This window comes from Lissotriton vulgaris, unplaced genomic scaffold (genome assembly GCF_964263255.1).
Source record: "Lissotriton vulgaris unplaced genomic scaffold, aLisVul1.2 SCAFFOLD_2257, whole genome shotgun sequence".
Classification (NCBI taxonomy): domain Eukaryota; kingdom Metazoa; phylum Chordata; class Amphibia; order Caudata; family Salamandridae; genus Lissotriton; species Lissotriton vulgaris.
The window spans coordinates 164,861-192,060 of record NW_028255757.1 but is presented as its reverse complement, the minus strand read 5'-3'; the positions used below and the strand labels follow the sequence as shown (position 1 = coordinate 192,060).

The 27,200-nt window shown below is 47.0% G+C and overlaps 1 pseudogene across 1 annotated transcript in view; it reads left to right on the top strand.

Moving 5' to 3' along the window:
• LOC147659012 (sialic acid-binding Ig-like lectin 13) overlaps positions 1 to 27,200 on the top strand; it is a 197,138-nt pseudogene that overhangs the window by 10,970 nt on the left and 158,968 nt on the right. Inside the window, exon 2 of the transcript XR_015307337.1 lies at positions 364 to 760. The product of XR_015307337.1 is annotated as a sialic acid-binding Ig-like lectin 13 (transcript). The remainder of the gene's footprint in view (positions 1 to 363; positions 761 to 27,200) is intronic.

Genomic DNA, 27,200 nt, shown 5'->3' with positions numbered 1-27,200 from the left:
CATGGTGCAAGGGTGCCTGCATTGGAGCTAGGCAGCCGAAACGGCACCAGCACAGGGAGAAAGCGCAGGAACGTACTGTATTGCTTAAATATGGTGCACTTTTGCCCTTTCACTTTGGAGTATGGCAGTGCAGCTCCCCTCGCCAAAACCCCATACATGAGGGCCTTAGTTTGTGCTACATTTAGACACACACAAAACAAATTGAGAATTGTTTCCCTGTTTTTTGCGAACATCTTATCAACGTTCACTGTGTCAAGACAGCTGAAAAATACACGAATGTCCATATGGCTTTATGTTTTGTAGCTTTTAACTTTAAACCCGTATTCATCTTTGCTGAAATTCTCTTTCCTCGTGTCTCCGCAGGGGTCCTCTGTGCCGATGAAGATATACATAAATACTATCGATTGTACCTGCCCGAGACCGTCACAGTTCAGGAAGGCCTGTGTGTCCTCATTCCCTGCCAGTTCACCATCCAGGAGAGAAGGGAGGCAGCAGAGAGACCCCCGCGGATACTGGTTCATTCAAGGTGACGACTGGGAGGGCCCGGCCGTGGCTTCAAACGATGAAACCAGAGAGATCCGTGAGGAAACCAGAGGCCGCTTCAGACTGGCGGGAGATGTAAATCAAAGGGACTGCTCCCTCAGGATCGATGACGTCAGCACACGGGATACTGGCACATACTACTTCCGATATGAGCACAGTAGAAGCTCGAGAATTAAACATAATTATGATATTTATCCGCTGCGCCTGACGGTTGTAGGTGAGTCACGTCTGAACTTCTCTCTGGTTGTAAATTGATTTCATAGTCCCGCGTCGCATACTGCGATGTATGTCACCTATAGAAGACGGAATTCAGACATATAAAACTTCGAAAATGTTAACTGAATGTTTTGTGGCCAATGTAAGCCACAGAGAGAGAGGCTGAAGCTATAATGTGCTATTGTTTCTAGGTGAAGATGGAAAGTTGAAAGCGCATGGCTGGTGATGCCAGATCTTGTCTTTTAAAAGCGGAAAGACAGGCAAAGCACTTCTTACGCATGTTATTACTCACCAAAGAGTATAATTGACGAAAGCGCACAGGATACTGGGCTTGGTATGGAGGTTACAGATGGCGCTATCACCATGGAGTGTACTACAATCACGCATTTATCACACAAAACACGTTTATAGACTGCAGAAGTCACAGTTTATCGAGTTCATTCAGACACGAGCCGCAGTTTTAAAATGGCAAAAAATTCCATTTGGACCTATTCGCCAACAGCGCCTACCAGGAGGAGGGCAGAATCTGCACTGGCTTAGTTTTACACTAGACAGTTATCATGGTTTCATCTAAGGCTTTGTGGAGATGCTACATGACGAAGAAGAGGCTCTTACATGTACAAAAAGAATTGCGAAAAATGATTTTGAGCATTACTACTGGGAGTGTGTTTTTTTCACAATAATTACATGTTTCTGACAAAAACTGTGGACAATGGGTGCAGGGCTCACACCGTACACAGTTTGTGTAAGAAGTCCTTGTTTGTTAAAGTTAAAAAACCTTCAAAGAACTTTCATGAATCCGTACATGTTGTACTATTAATTGATTTCCGAGCACAGGTGCTCAAGGGAACACTTACATGGTATATTAGGGGCAGTGCTCCATCATGTTTCAGATTCCATAGTGCCTCAACACTTGACCACGAAGCACTTTACTTTTCTGTAGTCCTCCACCTTCTTGGGTGGAACGATCAAGGCTGACCGTTCCCTACATTTCATGAATAGGCTACTAAGTTTTGAGGGATGGGAGACACATTGCCTCTAGTTTGGAGAAAATACTTAAGTATGCAAAAGAGGATTACCAGCAATTAACCCTGTCATGTAGGAATAACTGTCAATTCAATTTGGCTGTGACCTAGTCATGCTAACTTAGGCAAATCTGAAATAGGTAATGGAGGGACTTATAATATTTACTTCTTGGTCTCCCTCATGCAGGGTCTCTTCGCTTGAGCTGCAGTGCACTAATCTATTTAATTCGAATTTATTTATAACATTTTATATAGCGCGAACATGACCATCGAGGGTATCGGAGTGCTTTACAGTTCATGCAACGAGAGGGATACAATCAAACACCACAGAATTAACAAAGCGAATAATGCACAGTCTTATAATGTCTGACATGGCATGGTGAGCAAAAAAACTATGGATTTAGGCTCACTTCTCTGTACTGGGGTGAATGTATGACATTGTTCTGCATTCTGTCCATCAATTGTTGTTTTTGCATTTGTCACCCCGAGTGAGACGGGTATGCTCAGACGTGAGTCCCGTGCTCTCCATGCCTCTGGAGTGAAGCTATCCTGGATGATAAGGGCTGAAAGCCCGAAACAGTTCCTAAGATGCTTGTTTTCAGTCCAGGGAGGACTTGGCCTGGCAGTTTGGGCTGGACTGTACCCATAGGGCGCAGGGTCAAGACTGATTTGCATATGGCTGGGTCCAGGTCACTGAAATAATATCGACCTCACAAATATCGAGATGACAAAATATCGTTGACAAAATATCGATGGACAAAATATCGACTGGCTATCTTTAAACAGGTAAGTAAAAAAATATCGACTTTAAAATATCGAGTTACTAAAATATAGACTGTAAAAAATATCGTTTTTTTTTAAATGTCTAAATTAAGTTAATACTAATGTAGTAATAAATATGTTTAGTCTAAACTTACTTTAAATTATTAAAATAATGTTATATTAATAATTATTTATTTTAAAATAAAAATAAATCTAAAAAAATAATACATATATATTTATATAATTTTTTTTATATTAAATAAACATATATAATAATTTTACCGTAGCATAACAAAATAGTTAACCATTATTATAACAACTGTAGTGAATTCTACAATAGCTAAAGCGTTGGATAGCGTAGGGGTAAAATTTACTATTCCCACTCCAGTGGGTGCAACAGTAGGGAAAGCGTTGGATAGCGTAGGGGTTAAATTTACTATTCGCACTCCAGTGGGTGCAACAGTAGGGAAAGCGCTGGATAGCGTAGGGGTAAAAATTACTATTCCCACTCCAGTGGGTGCAACAGTAGGGAAAGGGTTGGATAGCGTAGGGGTTAAAATTACTATTCCCACTCCAGTGGGTGCTACAGTAGGGAAAGCGTTGGATAGCGTAGGGGTTAACATTACTATTCCCACTCCAGTGGGTGCAAAAGTAGGGAAAGCGTTGGATAGCGTAGGGGATAAAATTACTATTCCCACTCCAGTGGGTGCAACAGTAGGGAAAGCGTTGGATAGCGTAGGGGTTAAAATTACTATTCCCACTCCAAAGAGTGCAACAGTAGGTAAAGCGTTGGATAGCGTAGGGGTTACAATTACTATTCCCACTCCAGTGGGTGCAACAGTAGGGAAAGCGTTGGATAGCGTAGGGGTTAAAATTACTATTCCCACTCCAGTGGGTGCAAAAGTAGGGAAAGCGTTGGATAGCGTAGGGGTTAAAATTACTATTCCCACTCCAGTGGGTGCAACAGTAGGGAAAGTGTTGGATAGCGTAGGGGTTAAAATTACTATTCCCACTCCAAAGAGTGCAACAGTAGGGAAAGTGTTGGATAGCGTAGGGGTTAAAATTACTATTCCCACTCCAGTGGGTGCAACATTAGGGAAAGCGTTGGATAGCGTAGGGGTTAAAATTACTATTCCCACTCCAGTGGGTGCAACAGTAGGGAAAGCGTTGGATAGCGTAGGGGTTAAAATTACTATTCCAACTCCATTGGATGCAACAGTAAGGAAAGCGTTGGAAAGCGTAGTTGTAAAAATTACAATTCACACTCCAGAGAATACAACATTAGGGAAAGTAAATCTTTCATATATAAATAAAAAATCTAACAAGAAATAACTAATAATAATTATTAAAAAGCAAATTAAAATTTTATGTAATAGAATAAATAATAATTGACATTTACTAATTAACAATAATTCTTTTAATTATTCAACTATTAATACAAATTAATTAAACATAAACAATTAATTTTTTAATAATTAAAAATTATTTCACTATTATTTCCAAATAAATAACGTGTATTTTATTTTATTATTTAATTAATTATTAATATATTACTTTCCACCCTAAGCCCCTATAAACTCACAACCCGCTACAGAAATTAAATTAGTAAAAATCACATAATAACCACTTAATCAATTAATATAAAATAATTAACAATTATTATTAAATTAATTAACACATATAAATTAATTATCAATTAATTACTATTTACTATCAATAAATATATTTACAAATTTAATTATTATTAATTAAATTACTTCCCACCCTATTCCCCTATAATCCCACAACCCGCTACTGCATTAAATTAGTAAAATGTACATATTTACCAATTAATCAATTATTAATAATTATTTTGCAATTACTATTAAATTAATTAACACATATACATTAATTAACAATTAATTACAAATTAATATCAATTAATAAATTTACATATTTAATTAATTATAATTAAATTACTTCCCACCCTATTCCCCTATAAACCCACAACCTGCTACAGCATTACATTACGCAATAATTATAAAAACAAAAATCATTTAATAAAATTATTTATAACATAAATACACACTTTTCACACATAATATTACATAAAAATACACTATAAAATATTATATATTATTAAAAAATCGATATTTTTGCTATCTATATTTTATACAGTCGATATTACTTCACTTACCTTAAAAACTATATTTTTGTAGTCGATATTCTGTCCAGTCTATATTTTGTCCAGTCTATATTATTTACTCGATATTATGTCCAAACGATATTTTGGACTCGATATTATGTCTGTGCACCGGCTGGGTCCAAACTGGAATGGCATGGTGAGCAAAAAAAGGATGGATTTAGGCCCAGATCTCTTCACTGGGGTGAATGTATGACATTGTTCTGCATTCTGTCCATCAAGTGTTCTTTTTGTATTTACCACCCAGAGTGGGACAGGCATGCTCAGACGTGGGTCCCATGCTTTCCATGCCACTGGAGTCAAGCTTTTTGTATTCTCGTGAGCCAGGCAGCTGGGCCACAAATCCACTTCTATGTCCCAGACTCAGATGGGGAAGCCTGATTGAAGCAGACATTTCTTCATCAGGAGCCCTTTGACTTCTTTTTTGAAAAGGACAGTTGAAGGGTTCACCCTGACTTCGGGGGGAAGGGAGTTCCAAATCTTCTGAGCCATACCTGAGAGTGCTCGATTATAGATCTTTTTTTTCTTGAATTTTTGTGGTTTGAGCAAAAGGGTGCTGGAGCGTCTGGAGGCTCTTGAACCACATGAGAGTTCCAGTTTCTGAGCAAGGTATGGCGGGGTCTTGAAGTGGATGGCTTTGTGTGCCGTGCATGCAAGTTTTATATGAAAGCTTCATATGAAAGCCAATTCAGGGCCAGCAAGTCAGGGGAAATTGAGGGCCACCCTGAGAGGAGCCATCTTCACTCTGGGCAAGCCGCAAAGCTTTGCGCTACCATAGACCAACTTTGAGATCACTAATGCTTGCACTGCAACATTTAGGTCATTAGCAGGGAGAAAGGGTTTGAGCTTCCTTAGAATGCTGAGTTGGAAGTTTGCTCCTTTGGTGAGGGAACTGTTGTGCTTCTGCATTGTAAAGCAGGAAGGCAATCGACGAACGAAATAACCTTATGTATTGCCCGGCGATGTCGCCTCTAATCCCACAAAGAATACGAATCAATGAAGAGGCAGGCGCTGGAGACTGGAAGGCAGGAGACAAAGGTTTATTCTCTCCGGAGGAGAACACATCAGATCAGACCAACAGGGAATCTTCTCGAGGTGCTCTAACTGCATCTCTGAGGCCTGGCCTCTTATACACGCATTTATGGCAGGAAGACATTCTTTATTACAATAAAGGTACTTTGAAGTATGAAAGGCATCCCCGGAATCTTCCGCTTCGGACCTGTTTCCACACACCCTTACAGTGAGAATCCCCTCCCCAATCATAATACAGGATCGTCATCAGGCGACAGAAACAGCAGGGCATTGCGTCGATTCCCGGAATGCGTGTGGTGTGACGGATCTCATGGGGTGGGAGCCTTGATTTACTGTAACTCCTTTGAAGAGGAGCGATTCTTTACAGTTGGGGCCATAAACTGCATCCTCAGGGCGAGGTGATAGCCTGGGACCGGCCTGGACAATAGGACATAAAGGAAGAGGGGTGTCAGAGGGTGCGACAGTGAATAGGAAGAAAGGGAGGTGTCGAACAGGCAAGGGGTGTGATTCTCAGGGAAGAGCCGCGCAGATGGAGGTTTTTTTTATGGCCCATGCATGAGAGAGGGAGAGAGCGGGGGCGACTAGTGCGTGGGGGAGATGCTTGCGAGGGTGGGGAGCCGTGCTGAGGATCGGCGGCGTGCAGAGAGTGGGTCTGACCAAGGCATCTAAAATGGCTGCCGTGTATGACAAAAGTGTGGCATTGGGAAAAAGGCAAGATGGCGCAGACAATGTTTATCAATACGAACTAATTTTCCACAGTCCTCCCTTTTAACTTTTCTCGCCAACTTGTTAATTCGGGTCGATCCCCATAATGCCACGTATTTCTGGATTGTACAAAGCTTTCATGTGTTCAGTCTGTAAGTCCAAAGTCTTTGGGCAAACGCAATTTGAGAATAATGAACACAGAGGAGGTAAACATTGGATACCCAAACAACACCCGCATAGCACCACAATCGGAATTAGAATGAATGTGAACAACCTCCACCCCCAGGCTTTCAGTGAGTCCCAGAACCAGCTCCCAAGCGACCACCCTTCTTGTTCTTGGTGTACTTCAGAGGACAGTCTATGGAGGTGTTCGATGGCCTTGTAAACAGAAGGTGAATTGTCTGGCACGTAGGTGCAACAGCTGGACCCAATGATGCGGCATGCTCCTCCTCGGTCTGCCAGAACCACGTCTAGAATGAGGCGGTTCTGTAGAGCCACCAGGCGGACTGCCTGAACCTCTGCGGTGTTATTGGTCAAGATGTCAGCTGTGATGTTCATGGTGCTTTCAACAGCCTGGGTCAAATGTCGGATGGCACGGCTGTTCGCCATCGGACCCCAGAATGGCACAAGTCCCTTCACGGCATCCAAGAACTGTGCCCCTGTAGAGTCGGCCTGATCAATGTCCCTTGCACGCTTTTGCCGGTGGTGGCTTGCCGGGGCCACATACGTAGGTGGAAGAATGAAGGCAATGTAGCATGTGCCCCTCCCACCTTTGGGGAGCCAGGTGTATGCTTTGGTGCCGCAAACAAAGTACATATTTGGAGAAGTAACAAAGGAGGGAGGGTCAGATGAATCCAGTGTTCTGGTGATGGCGCAGGCGCTGGTGCCCACCAGTTGCGTTCCCAGGCCCTCGATGCATACAAGTCCCGAGACGTTGACGACAGACAGGGCTACAGTCAGGGTGGCGGCTGTTCGTTTCCGGAGGTAGGAGAAAGTGGGTCTGGCTGGGTTATGGAACACCTGCATTTCCACTCGCTCTTTGGCAGGGATGTCCGTGTGAATGGAGGCACCAGAGGTCATAGGGCAAAAAGGAGTAGCGGTTCGCCCAGTCTTATTCAGCCATACCCCGTGGTAGAAATGCGAAACAGTTCTTTCTGAAGTGGCATTGTCTTTAAAGCTTTCTAGCAGAAGGATCAGCCAGGCAAGACAGGAGCCGTGGATGGAGAAAGGCGAAGGAATAAATGGGATGGAGTGTCCGGTTGCATGAGGCAGCAGCCCGCAGATCCAGCAGTTAGTGGCATTAGCAGCAAGGTTGTGTTGATGCAGCAGCTGTACAAAGGAGTTATTCCAGAACTCCCTGCGCCTTTATCGGAGCTGTGGTGAAAGGGCAATCAGGAAGTGTTCCTTGGTAGTTGCCGGCAGTTCAGTGGGGAGCAATGTCTCGTGAGCGGGTGTGCTTTTTTCTGTGATCCAGAAGGTTGTCATGAGGAGGAGGCAAAAGAGAAGGGTAATGAAAATGGCTATAGTCCTTGAGCTGTGCAGCTTGTCGGTTTTTGGGTTTCGGTAGGTCATCTTCGGATATCCGGCTGCTTCCATCATCTTCAGAGTGCTCGGTAGCGGGCAGAACCACCGACTTCCTCTGACTTCTCTTCGGGCAACCTTGAGTGTGTTAGGCTACCGCTCTGAGATTTAACCTAGTCAGTGGTCTGCTTTGCCGAAGCTCCTCCCTTTTTACGTAGGTTGTACCCTTCTCTGGACGGCACGGTGGGATCGGGAAACTTTGCCAGTTCGAGTGCTTCTGTGTCGGTATAACAGCTCAATGATGGTTTGTCTTTTGTCAGGAGCTCTTCTTGAGCTGCGATGTCTTCTCCCGTCATCAGGGTTGATGGGACGCGTTTACAATGGTGCGCATGCACCCAATGACGCTTGCCTTCCACTCGAAGAGCCGTCCGTGTAGTGATTAGGACTTGCCAAGGGCCCGTCCACCGAGGTTCCAAGCTGGCACGCTGGAAGTTGCGGATCAAGACGTGATCCCCTGGGCGAATGTCGTGTCCTGGGCCCCTGAAAGCGTCTGGGATGGCTTTCAGCACCTGCTGATGAATGACAGTTAAGGTTTTAGTGAGGGTGTACAGATAGTCAGACATTAGGACGTCTGGGACGTCATGAATCGAGGTTGGCCTAGGCGCGGCCCAAATGTTCATTGGCCGCCGGAATACTACTTCGTAGGGGGTCAAGTGGTGCTTAGTGGGGGTGGAGCGCATTGATAGCAATGCTAATGGGAGGGCATCAGGCCACTTCAGACCGGTGGAGGCAACAATCTTGGAGATTTTTAGCTTGAGTGTGGCATTGTGTCGCTCGACCAGGCCTGCAGATTGGGGGTGAAAGACTGCATGAAATTTCTGTTTTACACCCAACCCTTTTCGGATAAGTTGGATAACTTCAGCTATGAAGTGGGGGCCGTTGTCACTCCATAAAATCCGACAAAGGCCATATCGGGGGAAAAACTCTTTTAACAGGACTTTGGCAGTAGTCATGGCAGTGTTGTCGCGTGTGGGATAGGCCTCCACCCATTTGCTGAAGGCGCACACGACAACAAGGACGTACTTCAAACCCAGGCAATGTTCTAGCTGAATGTAGTCCATTTGTAGGACTTCAAAGGGATGGTCGGGGACCCCGAACCCACCCCGTTGGACAACAGTTCCTTTCCCTGGGTTGTGTTGCAAGCAGATTAAGCATTGCTGATATAGGCGTCTAGCAGAGTCGGGAATCTTGTCGTTGTGCCAGACTCGGGAGATGAGTTCAATCATGGGGGCAGATCCTACGTGTGCTGGGGAGTGTGCCATAGTCAGTATGGGGATCAAGTAGGAATTGGGTAGCAACCATTTATTCATGTCCTTTGTCAGCCAGCAGCCTTCATCATCTTTCAGTCCCACCCGTGCCCATTCAGCCAGTTCTTGGGGGGAGCAGGCCATCTGTATGTCCCTAATGTGTTCTCTAGCGTCCTTCCATTTCTCCGTCTGTGACCTAGTCACGTACATGTGTGTGTTCGTCCTATTCTCGGCTGTGGTCCGAGCTGTGGTGTCAGCTAGTGCGTTCCCTTGTCCAATGAGATCTGTTACTTTCTTGTGCGCCTGGCATTTGATCACCGCTAACCGCTTGGGGAGGAGGACTGCTTCGGTTTGGGCAGAGACTAGATCTCCGTGAAGGATGGGTGTGCCATGTGAAGTCAGGAATCCCCTTTCTTTCCATAAGAGTCCAAAATGATGAACCACCCCGAAGGCATACTGGCTGTCAGTGTAAATGTTTGCAACTGTGCCTGCTGCTAGAATGCATGCTCGTGTGAGGGCAATCAGTTCTGCTGCTTGCGCAGACCGTTGGGTGATGCGGGCCGTCTCAACTACCGTCCGGGCTGTGGTGACTGCATAGGCAGCCGAGGTCGTGCCGTCGGGGAGCTTGATGCACGAGCCATCTACCCATAGCTCTCCATCAGCGTCTGGGATAGCAGTGTCACAGAAGTCAGCTCTACTTCTAGTTTGTTCGTCCGTGAGGGTCACACAGTCATGCATAGGGGACACATTGGGGTCGTCATCAGGGAGGGGCAACAGAGTGGCAGGGTTCAAAGTGGTACATCGTTTCAGTGTGATGTGGGGTGCAAGAGAGTCAATTCGTAACCAGTCAGTCGTGCGCTAGTCAGGTGCTGAGTCTTGGTCTGGTTCAGGAGGGTGTCGACAGCATGGGAGACCAGCACAGTGAGGGAATTCGAAAGTACGATCCCCTCACTTTGTCAGATAGAGATGGCAGCGGCAGCTACCGCTCGAAGGCAGGCGGGCAGAGCTCTGGCTACGGGGTCAAGAGTGGCAGAAAAATAGGCACAAGGGCGTTGTTTGGAACCTATGGGTTGTGTCAAGACAGACAGAGCGCACCTCTCCCTTTCGTGGGTGAAGAGGGAGAAGGGCTTGGTATAGTCGGGGGTTCCTAGGACCGGGGCCGAGCAAAGGGCATCTCGTAGTTCTTGGAAGGAGGATTGGCATTCAGGGATCCAAGGGAGTGGGAAGGGGACATATTTCGCTAACAGAGAGAGCAGAGGTTTGATTATGAGACTAAAGTTCGGCAACCACTGTCGACAGAAGGACGTGAGGCCTACTAAGGAGCGGACTTGTTTCTGAGTTTTGGGAACAGGGGTCTCTAGGATGGCCCGGATCCGATCGGGTGTGAGCTTCCCCCCGTCTTTGAACAGGAGGTGGCCTAAGTATGTCACCTGGATTTGGCAGAACTGCAGCTTCTTCTTGGAGACCTTGTGACCGTTCTCCGCGAAGAAGTGCAGGAGTTGGATGGTGGCTGTGATGGCAAGTGGAGTTGTATCGGCAGCCAGGAGAATGTCGTCGACATACTGGATTAACGCCACTCCGTCCGGGAGCTGGACTGCATCAAAGCTGTCTCTTGAGAGCCTGGCTGTAGATGCTGGGGCTCTCAGTGTAGCCCTGGGGTGCTCTACAGAATCTATATGAACGGGCCTTTAGGGTGAAGCCGAAGAGGTATCGGCTGTCTGGGTGGATGGGGATGGAAAAGAAAGCATTTTTGAGATCTATGATGGTGAAGACAGTGGCGGTGGAGGGGATCAGGGTCAAGATGGTGGTGATGTCGGAGACTACTGGGTACTGAGGTACAACTACTTTGTTCACCTCTCGGAGGTCAATGATGAAGCGATAAGCCTTCTCATCTCCCTCACCTTGTTTCTTAACAATGGGTAGGATGGGGCTATTGCAGACGTTGCTGACTACTTCCTCTACCACTCCTGCATCGACTAAGGATTGGATGATTTCTACCAGTGCCTTCTCAAACTCGGACGATATCCGATATTGTGGGAGTTTTGGGAGCGTAGTGTCAGGTCGCACTGTGATGTGTACAGGGTCTATCATCATGCGTCCTACATCTGAGTCGGTCTTGGCCCAGAGGTACGAGGGTAAAGTGTCGAGTAGAGACAAGCCAGCGTCAGTGATGGAAAACATGTTTCGGGTGGGGCAAGGCCTGAACAGATTCTGGTTATCGTACAGTATGACCCGTACTCCATCTGGGTAGCATCGAATGGTGGCTCGAAAGTGCTTCAGGAGGTCAAAACCCATAATGGCGTCGGGGGTGTTGGAGGATAGCAAGAAGGTCATGTCCGTGACGTTGTTCTCTAAGTCAAAGGGAATCGGTGCAGATAAGGGATTAGTAGAGGGCATTCCATCAAAGCCTATTGATGTCACGTGTGAGCCAGACAAGGGTGCCCTTGGAATCAGTCGTTTGGATAACGCACTACGTGTTGCTCCAGTGTCCAACAGAAATGGGGACTTCGTACCCAGGACCTTAGCAGTGACATAAGGACCTTGCTGGTCAACACACAGCTCGACTGGATCCTTCCCTTGTCCCTGGCTATCCTATGCGAAGTCGTGGGCGTTTTCGCAATCGGACTGCTGATACTGGTTCTGTCGTGGGCGGTCAAATGTGTTAGGTCGGCTCGATCTGTCATAGTTAGCGTCGTTGGTGTGTCCCCGCCCCTGGTCCCTGTTCTTTTGTCCGTTTGTCCCGTCCCTAGCCTCTCGGTTCTTGTTCGTTTCATGGAGGACCGGGCACTGCGACTTCCAGTGGCCGTATCCCTTACAAAACGCGCATTGGTTTTCATCTAAGTCCCTTCGGCCTGCATAGGGTACGGACGTTCGTTCCCTGGAGGGTATATTCTTAGTGGCTGTCGACTGGTAGTTTCCTTTGGAGGGTTCCCTACCTATCGTCACCCCTTGCAGGTGACCTATCATGACCCTCTCTTTCAACTCCTTCTTTTTACTTTCGGATGCCCTGTCGTTCTCATTCTTCTGATGTTCATAGTATTGGGCCATCTGGAGGATAGCCGCGGGTTTAGAGGCTGCCCAGCTGCTTTCACTCGCCTGCAGCTTTTGAGAAACCTCTTGCACCAGACCCTTCACAAAGTTCTGGACGAACAAGTGGTGTCCGGTTGCAGTGGTCATATCTTGGCGGCTGTAGTCGGAGAACACTGTTTCGAACCTAGAAAAGTATTCCGAAGCGTCTTCTTGTGGTTTCTGTCTACAAGCCGTCACTATTGACCAGTCTATTTTCTTCTCGGGAATCAAGCTCTTGAGTTTCTGGACCATCTTGTCCGGGAGTTCAAGAATAGCCGTTACAGCTTTCTGTCCGGCTCCCCGTTGCTTATCGATCTCATCGAGTTGTCTTCAGGTATGTCCGAACAGCTCAAGGTGGTCGACCTTGCGGATCTGCTTCCACACATCAGCTGGCAGACATAACCCGAAGAACAAATCGATGTCTGCTAGGGTCATGATAGTGGAACCTAAGGCTGTACCTAGTTCAGTGTAGAGGGCAGTGGGGTTTTTCCGTAAATCAGGCAGAGATTTTCAGAACGTCAGAATATCCTGCCGATCCCATGGTTGGTAGACCCAGTTGTACACTACCCTCCCTCTAGCATCTGCGTGGTTAACATCATCGTGTGTTCCCTGACCTCGTGGGGGAACCCAGTAGGGGGCAGCCTCTCTTATCGGCATCATGGTGCTAGGTTGTTCTATTCGTGGTTCGGTCGCTACAGGTGTCGTGGGTTTAGCTTCCACCTCTGATTCAGCAAGGTGGCGGAAAACCTTAAGTGTAAGCGCAAGGAGGTCTGCCACGTCACACTCACCCTCATCCCCGATATCAACCTTTCTATACAGAGTCGTTAGATTCTCGGGACCTCTATCTCGATATCGGTCCTTATAAGCATTTAGGACATGATAACACAATCATACGACAAAGTGTCGTCTGTGGCTTCCCGTATATGAGTTGAATATATCCATGATGTGTTCCTCACTCTCCTTTCGTTCTGCTAGTGTCCTGACTACCTTGTCAATACCTGCTTGCTCATCTTTGCTCAACCTGTTCGTTCTCGTGAGATCTGTCTTTCAGGCCTCATGGTCATCTAACATTGCTGCTTGTTTTGTATCTGGTACAAGGGGTTCGGCCGGTGCAGAGGTCATAGGGGCCGAGGCCCTGGTGCTACTCTCGCCTGTGCTTGGGGGGCAGTGAGTGTTGCGCTGAAGGTTGGGAAGGGGCATATGGAGGGGGCATGTAGATGATAGGAGGACCTAATAAGAGATCATCGTTGGCTCGCTGTTTCGAGGGTAATTCAGGGTAGAGCGCAGAGGGTGTTCCAACAGGACACTGACTCGATGTTTCGGTTTCTCGTTTCCGCTTAGCTTCCTCTCTCTCCTTTATTTCTTCCTCTAGTTTCTTTGCGGCTAGGTGGACTGCTTTACGTAGCTCCTTGTCTATCCTAGCTTCCTCTTTCTTTTTTCGCTGTACTGCTTCTTTGCGCCACAGGCCAACGCTGTCTAGCATGGTCGGTGTCGTTCTACGAGTTTTTAGGACTTCATCTAGTGCATCTAGTTTGCTTTCTTCAAAGGATCCTATCAGTGGCCACTGACTCTGGGGTTCCTTCTTCGTATACCTGAGCCATAATTTGCTATATGCTATAGCGACTAATCCATGTTTCGTGAACATGTCCTTGTTAGGGGTGCCTTCCAGTGGGACTGGATGATCCACCTCTAACAAGCGGTCCGGGCTGAACCAGCTACCACTCAGTGGGGAGAAGATAGGCATGACAGATTACAAAGGGGGACAAAGATCCGCACTACCTATCCTTCACTATCTGTAAAGACTGGACAGTATATTGCTATTCTACAATGTTTGCAAACAGTGAATGCTTCAAGAGAACTAGATCCAAATAAGCAATCAGTGGGGAGAAGATAGGCACGACAGATTACAAAAAGGGGACAAAGGTCCGCGTTACCTATCCTTCGGTATCTGCAAAGGGAGAGAGACTATTTCTATCCCTCACCGTTTGCAGACAGGGAATGCCTCAAAAAGGAGCTATTCTGACAATCAAAGAAAAGGGAGCTACCCTGACAATCAATCAATCAAACAAACAGTGGGGAGAAAAGATAGGCACGACAGATTACAAAGGGGGACAAAAGTCCGCGTTACCCACTCTTCACTGTCCACAAAGGAAGATAGAGTATTTGTACTCTTCCTCGTTTGTAAGCAGCGAATGTCTCAAAGAACCAACATTGTTCGCAATTTGTCGTTTTTACACGACCTTACCCGGACCACATGGGCTGTTTCTTGTCTTACGCGTCCAGCGCCCGATCGTCCTCCAATCTCCTATATTGCCGCTGCACTCCTGATGGTTCCCAGTCAGGACCGTAGATCACTCGAGAGAGGTCAGTTCGGAATCAGTGAAGTTCGGATGATCGGCTGTCAGACGAGGGTCTATCGGACAGGAGCTCTCCCGATCGTTGCAGTCGTTCACTCTGTCGTCAGGACCTCTCCCACTGGATCCACGTGTCGCTGATGGGCCCCACGCTTGGGACGCCAATTGTAAAGCAGGAAGGCAATCGACGAACGAAATAACCTTATGTATTGCCCGGCGATGTCGCCTCTAATCCCACAAAGAATACGAATCAATGAAGAGGCTGGCGCTGGAGACCGGAAGGCAGGAGACAAAGGTTTATTCTCTCCGGAGGAGAACACATCAGATCAGACCAACAGGGAATCTTCTCGAGGTGCTCTAACTGCATCTCTGAGGCCTGGCCTCTTATACACGCATTTATGGCAGGAAGACATTCTTTATTACAATAAAGGTACTTTGAAGTATGAAAGGCATCCCCGGAATCTTCCGCTTCGGACCCGTTCCCACACACCCTTACAGTGAGAATCCCCTCCCCAATCATAATACTGGATCGTCATCAGGCGACAGAAACAGCAGGGCATTCCGTCGATTCCCGGAATGCGTGTGGTGTGGCGGATCTCATGGGGTGGGAGCTTTGATCTACTGTAACTCCTTTGAAGAGGAGCGATTCTTTACAGTTGGGGCCATAAACTGCATCCTCAGGGCGAGGTGATAGCCTGGGACCGGCCTGGACAATAGGACACGGAGGACGAGGGGTGTCAGAGGGTGCAACAGTGAATAGGAAGAAGGGGAGGTGTCGAACAGGCAAGGGGTGTGATTCTCAGGGAAGAGCAGCGCAGATGGAGGGGTTTTTTATGGCCCATGCATGAGAGAGGGAGAGAGCGGGGGACCAGTGCGTGGGGGAGATGCTTGCGAGGGTGGGGAGCCGTGCTGAGGATCGGCGGCGTGCAGAGAGTGGGTCTGACCAAGGCATCTACAATGTGCCGTGTATGACAAAAGTGTGGCATTGGGAAAAAGGCAAGATGGCGCAGACAATGTTTATCAATACGAACTAATTTTCAACAGCATGTTCAGACTTTTGTCTAATATACTACCCAGGGCGGATGCCGAATCAACGAGGTGAGGTCAACAGTTAAGAGCCATAAGCTGAGTCAGCCATCGTTCCAAGACCGGAGATTGTTTCTGGTGTGAGATTGGGAGGAATTCTGTTTTTGGAGCATTTAGCATCAGGTGGTTATGTATCAGCCAACTTTGTGTATCCAGCAGGACTGAGTTGAGGGACTTAATGTCCTTGTGGGAGAAAATCTTTAAGTATAGTTGGGTATCGTCTGCATATAAATGAGAGTTAACACTGGATGCTTTCAGAATTTCAGTCAGAGGCTCCATGAACAAGTTAAAGAGTGTGGGAGATAGTGCTGAGCCTTGGGGAATGCCCGGGAGGGGACAGGAGCCCGATGGGACAGAGATTGGTTCACTTAGAAGCTTTGGGATCTGTTCTGTAGGAACGAAGAGAGCCAGTTTAGTACAGGCCCAGACAGCACCATCCTGTGTTCCAGGAGGTCAACTAGGTTATTGTGTTTGACAGTATCAAAAACTGATGAAAGGTCAAGAAGGATCAATAGGCACCACTCATTATGGTCCAACATTCTTAGCGCATTGTCAACAATGTACCTCAGTGCAAACTCTTTACTATGGCCTGGGAGGAAACCAGATTGGCATTGGTCCAGGAGTTGGAAATGGTCAATGTGGTTAGAGTTGGGCTAGCACACATTTCTCCAGGAGCTTTGCCAAGGTAGGGATATTAGAGACTGGGCGAAGGTTATGCAGGTCCGTGGTATCCGCAGTTAGTTTCTTTAGAATCAAAGCAACTTGACCCAATTTTAGGCACTCCAGAATAGCACCTTGCCGAAGTGAAGCATTGATGATCATAGTTTACAGTGTTTATTTATTTATTTATTATATTTGTAGAGCACAAACAAATGCCCTAGGGCGTCTCGGCGCTATGGACGAAGCAGAGTGAGGAGATGAGGGAGAGGGAGACTATTGCTTGAACAACCAGGTCTTTATTTTTTCCTGAAAGTGGTCAAGGTAGGAGATGACCTGATGGCGGGATCTAGGGAGTTCCAGAGTTTGGCTGTTGATACAGTGAATCTTCGATCGCCCCATGATACCGTTCTAGTTCGCGGCACCGTCATGAGAGATGCATTCATAGATCGTAACGATCGTTTGGGGACATGAAACGCCAGAGGATTCAAAAGAAATCGAGGGCCCTGTTTATGTGAGGCTTTATAGGCAATGCAGAGGGCTTTGAATTTTATCCTATTTTTCACTGCTAGCCAGTGGTAGCCTTTGATAATTTGGGCAATGGGTTGGAATTTTGTGGTGCCTGAGAGCATTCTGGCCGCTGCATTTTGTATGGACTGTAGCTTATTGATAACATTGTGTTGGGCGTTGACAAGAAGACCATTACAATAGTCTACAGAAGACATCACAAAAGCGGTGACCAGGGTTTTGCCAGAGTTGGGGGGAAGAAAAGGGAGTATCTTTTTTATGGTTTTGAGTTTATAGAAGGATGAGGAACCGATAGAATTTATACTAAACAGAGGGGTCAGAGGGAGGAAAAAAGCTAAGGCTCACCCTCCAAAAACTATATTTAACATAAGGTCTCTGTTACCAGATACCTGAGAGCCTTGCTAGTCATTATAAAACCATACATAACACTCAATGGGGTTGGCCTGGAAAGTCATACTAGATAGAAAAGGAGAAATTGCTCTTTTTCTAGGTGTCCCCTCACTCACCAGGGTTGCCCCATGGTGACATGCTTCATCATTGGGGCCATCCCAGTCCTCTACGGGCTGGGGCGTGCTGCGACTTGCGAATTACGTAGGAGCACTTACAAATGACTATGTGTGTGCAGATGTGATAGTGGAGTGGACTAAGTGGTGTATTTAAAAAATACCTGCCCAGTAGGTTTACAATAGACTTTATTCTTGCCTCTAGGTGGTAATATCAAAAATGGGGTGGAAAGATAGGGGTCCCTAAACGTAATGTGTTAAGGTGTACCTATCAACTCCTATCGTCAACATGTTTCGTGCATACCCCAAGCACTTCTTCGGGACTACACAGGGACCAGCCCTGTGTTCGCCACTCCTTAGCTCTGTGATGAGTTCTTTTTAATTAATTAGTTGCTGCAATCTATAATTAGTGCATGCAGTAATACCTACGTATTTAATCCAAACACGTGGTTCATGTCGTGGGACCTGACTGTGCCCCATGGACTCGGAGGGGTTCAGTATCCCAGCAAATTTGCTTCAAGAATACCTCCCTCTTTTAGGCACCTACTCGTGTCCCTCCGGTCCGGTTAGGTCCCACGACACCTTAACACATTACGTTTAGGGACCCCTATCTTTCCACCCCATTTTTAATATTACCACCTAGAGGCAAGAATAACGTCTATTGTAAACCTACTGGGCAGGTATTTTTTAAATACACCACTTAGTCCACTCCACTATCACATCTGCACCACACATAGTCATTTGTAAGTGCTCCTACGTAATTCACAAGTCGCAGCACGCCCCAGCCCGTAGAGGACTGGGATGGCCCCAATGATGAAGCATGTCACCATGGGGCAACCCTGGTGAGTGAGGGGACACCTAGAAAAAGAGCAATTTCTACTTTTCTATCTAGTATGACTTTCCAGACCAACCCCATTGAGTGTTGTGTATGGTTTTATAATGACTAGCAAGGCTCTCAGGTATCTGGTAACAGAGACCTTATGTTAAAGAACCAATAGAATTAACATGGGCGGAGAAAGTCAGTTTGTCGTCAATGAGTACTCCCAGGTTTTTTACTTCAGTGACTGGGAGGGGAGGGGGGCCTAAGTCGGAGGGCCACCAGGAGTCAGGACAGGTGGGGGTGAGCTTGCCAAATGTCATGGTATTATGGAGTTTAGTTTTAGACAGTTTGCGGTCATCCAATTGCTGATAGCTAGCATGCCATGATGGAAATTCGCAGCAATTTTATCTCCATTATCCTTGATGGGGAGGACCAGTTGGGTGTCATCTGCGTAGGATGTTAGGCTCACCCCCATCCCTAATGACCTTGGCCAAGTCTGTTACGTAGATATTAAATAGGGTAGGGCTGAGGGATGAGCATTGAGGGACATCGCAGGGTAGCATCATTTGTGTGGATTGGAAGATTCCCAGCTGGACCGTCTGGGTGCGGTGAGCCAAAAAGGATGCCAGGAGATCTTTTGCTTTAGCTTGAATGCCTATAGCGTTAACCCGGTCGATCAAGATGTTATGATCGACCGTGTCAAAGGCCGCAGTAAGGTCCAACAGGATGAACACAGCCGCCCCTCCTTGGTCAAGGGCAGTTCTTATCTCATCAATGGCTTTGATGAGGGCGGCTTCGGTGATATGATGTTTCCAAAAACCAAACTGGGTGTCATCAAGGAGGGAATGATCTTCAATATATTGAGAGATTTGGTTATTCATCAATTTTTCTGCAATTTTTGTTGGAAATAGCAAACTAGCTATGGGACGGTAGTTGTTGGTGTTGTCCGCGTCAAGATGTTTTTTTTTTAACAGGGGTTTGAGGAGGGTGTCTTTCCAGATTGCAGGGTAAATCCTGGTATTGAACATGGCATTGAAGATGTTGGTAAGTTGAGGTGCTATGATGTCAGAAATTGGGAGGGGATGGCCGGTGGACAAGGGTCCTTGGCTGAGCCTGATTTGATGGCATTCATGGCATTGGCAACAAGGGAGGCGTTAGTATTGTGAAACTGCAAACAAGTTGGGTGGGTCTTCGTAGTAGGAATGGCAGGGGAATCTTTGTTAATTTTGTCGGAAAAGTTTTTGTATATGTTATTTACTTTATCAAAAAAGAAAGTAGCTAGGTTACTGCAAAAAGCTTGGGAAGGTTGGGGAGATCGATTGAGGGGGTAGGTGTGACAATTTAGATACAACCTGGTAGAGTTGCTTATTGGAGTTTTTGGCTTGCTCAATTTGGGAGGAGAAATAGCTGCTTTTTGCATGCAGAATTAGGGATTTGTAGTGAGTGAGTTCTTTTTTTTATATTTCCTTTTCTTCACTGGAGTAAGTCTTTCTCCTGTGCCTTTCTTTGTTTCTGCATAATTGTTTCTGCTGCCTGAGGTCTTCGTTAAACCAGGGTGCTGAGGGGGCACTCCGATTTTTAGAAGTGGATTTAGTGGGGACTTGTTTATTCATGGCTGTGGTGAGCCATTTAGAATACTCTTCGGCAGCTATATTGGGGTTGTGTGAGAGATCTGTCATCAGAGAGGGCAACAGTTCTCTGAGTTGCTGGTTGTCCAGGTTTTTCCATTATCTAAAGGTTTGTGAGGGGCGAGTGTTGTAGCCGGGGTGAGAGAGTGAGTCAGATACAATTGTGAACATTACCGCGTGGTGATCTGACCATCCTAGAGGGAGGACCTTTGTAATGTTTATATTTTTGTCGTTGGTGAATAGACCATCTAGAGTATGCCCCGCTTCGTGAGTACTACCCACAACCAGTTGAGTCAGACCGAGGGATTCTAGATCAAATAGGAGGTTTTTTGTATCGTTGTTTGCAAGATTTTCTAAAGGAAAATTGAAGTCACCTAGGATGGTGGTGGAGTTGTCAGTGGCCAGGGACTCCATCATTTCAGTGAAGCTGGTTAGGAATTGTGTTTTGCTGCCCGGTGGTCGGTATGGGAGAACACCTTTGAAGCGTTGGGACGGACCTATGGCTACGGAAAATTGCAGTGCCTCGCAGGTAGATAGTGGGACTGGGCTGATGGATGTTTTTAGTTGGCTTCGGTAAATAATGGCACTTCCTCCCCCTGTTTTTAACTTTCTGTCCCGCTGAGAATGTTATAACCCTCTGGGGTGGCTACCAGGAGGTCAGGTTCTGACGAGGAGTTGGTCCAGGTTTCAGTTACAAACAGTAGGTCAAGTTTGTTGGAGATGATGAATTCTGCAATTTCGTCTTTGTGTTTACTTAGGGATCGTGCGTTGGTAAGTGCGGCTGGGATTATGGTGTTTATTTGTTTATCGTTTGTTGTAGGAGGGGGTAGAGAGCATGCACGTACTCGTAATGGGGCTCCCTTTTTGTAGTGGCAACATGGGCAGGTGTTGTGATAATAAAGAGGGTCGTTGAGGTTAAAACTGAAGTCTGAGAAAATATATTTCCTAGTCAATTATAGATGGTACCAACAATGCTCTGTGGAGGGCTCAGCAAAAAACAGAAAACAAATGTGTAAAAAGTACAGTATATTTTATTATATGTTCTGTACTAGCTTTAGTATGTAGGAAAGGTAAAACAAAACAGATAAAATCTCATTTATGCAAACAATACATAATATCCAGATAATAAATCATCTAAAATTAAAAAGACATAATATAGTAGTAATTTTCTATTGTATTATGTATTTTTAATTTTAGATGATCTGTAGATTTCGTTTAAAACATCTCTTTTTTATCAAGGTGTGTCATGCCTTTCAAAGAGTAGATGAAAAAGTTCTGTCTTGCGTTACTGATGTAGTTATATAAAGGGACACAGGATGATGAATTTCTAGTGCAAGCACACCAGATGTCTTCCTGGAATAGTTGTAAAACTCTGTACGAAGACTGTGTTTTAATTTTAATAGAATGGTTAATTCTTTATGTCTTTTTTGTATCACTCGAAGCGTAACGTGCCATTCAGAGAATTGGCATGTGTTTGGTGTCAAACACTATGTAATCCTACCCCCCGCCAGCTCTGGCGGCAGGGGTAGAATTCCACCCATCTAGAGGGAGAAGACATGTACACACTTACCTGACCGTAATAGTTTAAAAGAGCCCCAGCATCCCAAAATGGATGCTGCAGCCACAGACACAAATCTAACCTCCTGCTGCTGGACGAAACTCTGGCAGGGGAGGCCTGACAATAGGTTTCCTGTCACAGGGAGGTGTAACCACCTCCCAGACAGGCTTTGATGTATTGGGGCTGGGTGGGTGCATTCAGTGAATGATTTTCAGATAGGGCTGTGTGCACACTTGGTGTCCCTGTGCATACCCCAATTCAAACCAGTTGCAGGGGCACTCAGCCCCTGCTCTGGCGCAAAACTGGACAAAGGGGAAGGGGTATAACCACCCTCACCCTGGGTACGCCTATAGGTGGGACCCTAGAGTAAGTCCAACCCCTAAATTTAGTATAAGTATAGGAACCCATTCCTTAGTACTTTAAATTACCCTGGAAGAAACTCTGCAATATATATATATATATATATTTGTATTGGGGCTGAGTAGGTGCATTCAGCAAATGCTTTTCAGACAGTGCTGGGGGCACACTTGGTGTCCCGGTGCATACCCCAATTCAAACTGGTTGCAGGGGCGCTCAGCCCATGCTCTGGCATGAAACTGGACAAAGGGGAAGGGGTGTAACCACCCCCACCCTGGGTCCTCCCATAGGTGGGACCCTAGAATAAGTCCAACCTCTAAACTTAGTATAAGTATAGGAACACAGTCCTTAGGACTTTAGATTACCCTGGACGAAACTCTGCAACAAATATCCTGGAACTTCGACATTCTATTTTGACTAGAAGATGGAAGGATCTCCCTTGGGGTCAAGGAGTGCCTCCCCCTTTCAAACAGGCACCAACAAAGCATCTTGCTGGTCTGCATTTCCCAGACTTCCGACAGATCCTGAAGGTTTTGGGACTCAGGACATGGACTTCCAGACATCTCAGAGGCCGACACGAGATCACAGCAAAGCGGAGACCTGCAGCCCTCACGAGAGGTGTGGGACCTGAACTCCTGGACACTGTGCACATTTGCTAGTGCACCCACTTCCCGAGATTTCCCGAACTTGTGCTTTGGGCTACTTCACCTCGACATGGTAAATCTAACACCAGCATCTGGTAAATTTAATAACTTCTGACTACCATCAAGGTTAGACCTTCCAAACTATTGCGCTCTTACCGCGCGCTGTGCTGGTATTTGACATCCCTAACTGATCGTGTATATAAACAAGCTCCCGAACTCCCGAGCTCCGTAACAACGGGCTTCCGATTGGAGCACATGACCAAGCCTCCATTTCACTGGAGAGAGCGACCGCTCCGGTCCAACAGCCTGTGGTCACCATAACAACAGACAATACCCTCGCGTCAGAATACGTGAGGTCTCCTTGATTAGCCCGCACATCCTCGCGACCATGTGACTGTAACGTCAGATGACGTGAGAACTCCCCGATTGGCCCACACGTGGGCATCGACAGAATTCGGCCACGCCCACCCGGTAGCCCATCACCGCAAACATCCATTTAATGCTCTCCTGGCCCGCGTCCACATCTTCGGGGTCCGGTCAAGGTAGATGCAGGTACACAGTGGGTGCCGAGCGACGGGTAAGTAGAAGCAGAAATCTGCTTACGATTTCACCGCTAAGCTAAGTACTTATTTAATGCGATGTGACTCATTGTATGTTTACTCACTTTGTCTCAACAAATCGCAGGGTGTGCCAATTACGTTCCCACCCCCCTCCTGTGACCCATGGTGTGAATCCTTAATATCAAACAAAAGTGAGATATTTTAATTTGTTAGCGCGATCGTGCCTGCATTTTACTTTGATAGCAATAAGGGAGATATTCTTCCTTTTTTAACCAACACTACTATTTCGTAGCACGAATAATACACAGCACTACCCACTTTCTAGCAGCTAAAAGTCCAGGGGCCAAGGTGGTGATAACTATACTGTTATTTTACCATGAATGTCTCTTAAACCACACACTGGAGCACTATGGATTGACATAAGTGATCAGCATCATTACTCAATGTATGTTTTGTCCTATATGTACGTCCTTGTCATTTCTATCTACAGGTGCAGAAACCTTAAAGCTGGAAGCCTCCTAAACCAGGAGTAATTGGGAAGACAATCTTTTCTTCCTAATTTTTTTGCACTTTACACTTTTTTGTTAATTTTCACTTTCACGTCCCTAGGTAAGGGTGGGCCTTAGCGAGTCCATAGCACCAGGGTTTAGCACACGCAGAGTCCTGATGAATGCCAGGTAAAATCATACCGTTTCGTGGCTGAAACATGTTGACTGATATTTAGGAAACTACCACTCAACTAATTGTGGACGAATTTCCAACACATAAGTTTTAATTAACCCATCCTTAGTGATCATTAGAATAAAGTTAATTTTGATACACTACGGACTATTTTTTAACCATCCACCATTCACTAGTTTATTTTCTTTGCACAACACTGCCTGAACTCACCAACCCGCTTCGCAGTAAAATCTGGCGTTGTAGCACACCAAAGAGACACTCGGTCTCTTTGGTGGGGCCCGATGATGAAGCATGTTCAAGTTCAAGTTTGAAAATTTGTATAGCCACTACTCACCCAGAGGGTCTCAAGGCGCTTGGGGAGGGGGTACTTTACTTATCGAATATCCAAGTTTTTAGTTGCTTTCTGAAGGAGAGGTGGTTCTGTGTAAGGCGGAGGTGGGTGGGAAGGGAATTCCAGGTCCTGGCTGATAAGTAGGAGAAGGATCTTCCCCCCATGGTGGTTTTATGGATGCGCGGAATTGCGGCGAGGGCTTGGTTGGACGATCGTAGTTGGCGGTGGGGGTGTAGAAGGACAGTCGCGTGTTGAGGCATTCGGGTCCTAGGTCGTAGAGGGCTTTGTGTGCGTGGGTGAGGAGACGGAGCGTTATTCTCTTGTTGACGGGGAGCCAGTGGAGGTCTTTCAGGTGTCCGGAAATGTGAGCTTGATGGGGGATGTCCAGTATGAGTCTGGCTGAGGCGTTTTGGATGCGTTGGAGTTTTTTCTGTAGTTTGGCTGAGGTTCCGGCCTAAAGTGTGTTTCCATAATCCAGCCGGCTTGTGACCAGTGCGTGGGTGACCGTCTTTCTTGTTTCGGTGGGGATCCAGCGGAAGATTTTTTTGAGCATTCGTAGGATGTTGAAGCATGATGATGAGACGGCATTCACTTGTCTGGTCATCGAGAGGGAGGAGTCCAGGATGAAGCCCAGGTTACGTGCGTGGTCCGTAGGTATGGGTGCGGTTCCCAGGGCTGGTGGCCACCATGAGTCGTCCCAGGCAGCGGGGGATGAACCTAAGATGAGGACTTCCGTTTTGTCCGAGATCAGTTTCAAACGGCTGTTCTTCATCCACTCGGCTACTTCTTTAATTCCTTCGTGTAAGTTGGTTTTGGCGGTGTTTGGGTCTTTGGTGAGGGATAGGATCAGCTGGGTGTCGTCTGCATAAGAGATGATGTTGAGGTTGTGTTGGCGTGCGATGGATGCGAGGGTACTCATGTATATGTTGAAGAGGGTGGGACTGAGTGATGATCCTTGTGGTACGCCGCAGATGACTTCGGTGGCCTCTGATTTAAAAGGGGGGAGGCGGACTCTCTGGGTTCTTCCGGTGAGGAACGAGATGATCCAGTCCAATGCTTTTCCTTGAATTCCGACGTTGCTAAGGCGTTGTATGAGGGTGCTATGACAGACTGTGTCGAAGGATGGGGTGCGATAATGGAGTCTGCTTTGTTGAAAATGTGGTGGGGGCAGGGGTCGGTTGGCGATCCCGAGTGGATGAAGTTCATCAGGCGGATGGTGTCTTCAGTGGTGATTGGGTTCCAGTCGCAAAGGATGTTAGAGGGAGGTTTTGGTTCGGAGGTGGGTGGAGTGGACTGGTCTTTGGACTGGTTTCCAAAGCTGTTATGTATGTCGGCGATTTTGTTGTGGAAGAATGAGGCTAAGGAGTCGCAGAGGTCTTGGAAGGGAATGATGTTGTTGGTGCCGGCGGTGGGGTTGGTAAATTCTTTGACGATGTTGAATAGCTCCTTGCTGTTTTGGGCGTTGTTGTCAGGGCGATCTTTGAATGCTGATTTCTTGGTGGATCGGATCAGTTGGTGGTGTTTGCTGGTGGCGTTCTTGAAGGTGGTCATGTTTTCAGAGGTTGGGTTTTTTCTCCAGGCTTTCTCGAGGGTACGACAGAACGTCTTGGATTTCTTAAGGTCATCGTTGAACCAGGGGGCTTTTTTGCTACCTTGCTTGATTTGATGATTTTTCAAGGGTGCTAGTTCGTCGGCGCTGTGGGTGATCCATTGTGTGAGGTGGGTGGCTGCTTGGTTTGGGTCCGATGATTTGGCGGGGAGGGGGGTTTGGTGAAGCGATGTGAAGAGCTGGTTGGTGGTAATTTTGTTCCAGTTTCTTCGGGGAATAGGTTGTGGGGGATTGTGGGTCATGGTCTTTTTTGTAGTTGCAATGAATGCAGCTGTGGTCAGTCCAGTGGAGAGCTGTGGTCAGTCCAGTGGAGAGCTGTGGTGTGATTGAAGGAGATGTGCTTGCTGGAGGTGAAGATTGGGTCGAGCGTGTGTCCGGCATAGTGGGTGGGGGTATTGACAAGTTGTTAGAGTCCGAGGTTGTCCAGGTTGTCCAGAAGGGTGGTGGTGTTGCTGTTGTTTTTCTTTTCCAGGTGGAAGTTGAGGTCTCCCAGTAGTATGTAGTCCTCGGAGGGGAGGGCGTGTGGGCTGATGAAGTCGGTGATGTCTTCGCTAAATTGTGTGCGGGGTCCTGGTGGTCTGTAGATGAGGGTGCCTCTGAGTGTGGTCTTGGGGTCGGTGTGGATCTGGAAGTGGAGGTGTTCGACGGTTGCGAGGTAATCGTCGGAACTGGTCGTGATGTGGATGGTGTTCTTATGGACGATGGCGATGCCTCCTCCTGTTTGGTTGGTGCGGTCCTTTCGGATGATCTTGTAGCCATCCGGGATGGCTATGGCGATGTCGGGCGCTGATGAGGCGTTCATCCAGGTTTCTGTAAGGAAGGCGACATCCGGCGATGTAGTGTCAAGTAGGTTCCAGAGTTTAATGGCGTGTCTGTGGACCGAGCGGGTGTTGAGCAGGATGCACTTTAGGTGGTTAGTGTCGGAGCTCTGTTTAGAGTTTGTGGATTTGGTGTGGGTCCTGATGCAGTCAAACTTGCAGGAGTGGCAGGTGAAGGGTCCATGGGTGAGTCCTGGGGCGGCTTGGTAGCAGTTGGTTGGGCGGCCGGGGTTGAGGGCAGAGAGGGTAGCGGAGTCGTACGTTATGCGGGTGGAGAGGAGTTTGCAGGGGCCAGGGGGTCTGGCGCTTGGCGCGGTCCAGGCGCGGACGGGCGTAGACGGGCTTACCTTTGGCGCACCTTTGGCGCGCATAGGGCGCGACCACTGCGCGTGATCGCTGCGCGCAGAAACATCTGTCATAAGTGGATAGTGGAGGGGGGTGGGGCGAGGGAGGAGCAGCTGGGAGGCAGGATCGGGGTGGAGAGACGGGCTAAGAGGCACAACAACAACAAAATGGCAGCAACAAACAGAAAGCGAAACAGGGCGAGACTGGGGCACAATCAGAGGCACAATCGGGCATAAATAACTTTTAAAAACAATGCGATCAGAGCAATGCGAGAAGTATAATATGCAGCAGTCCAAATGGCAATCTGACAATACAGGCAATGGCAGCAATGCAGGGGTATTATAGCGCTAATGATAATG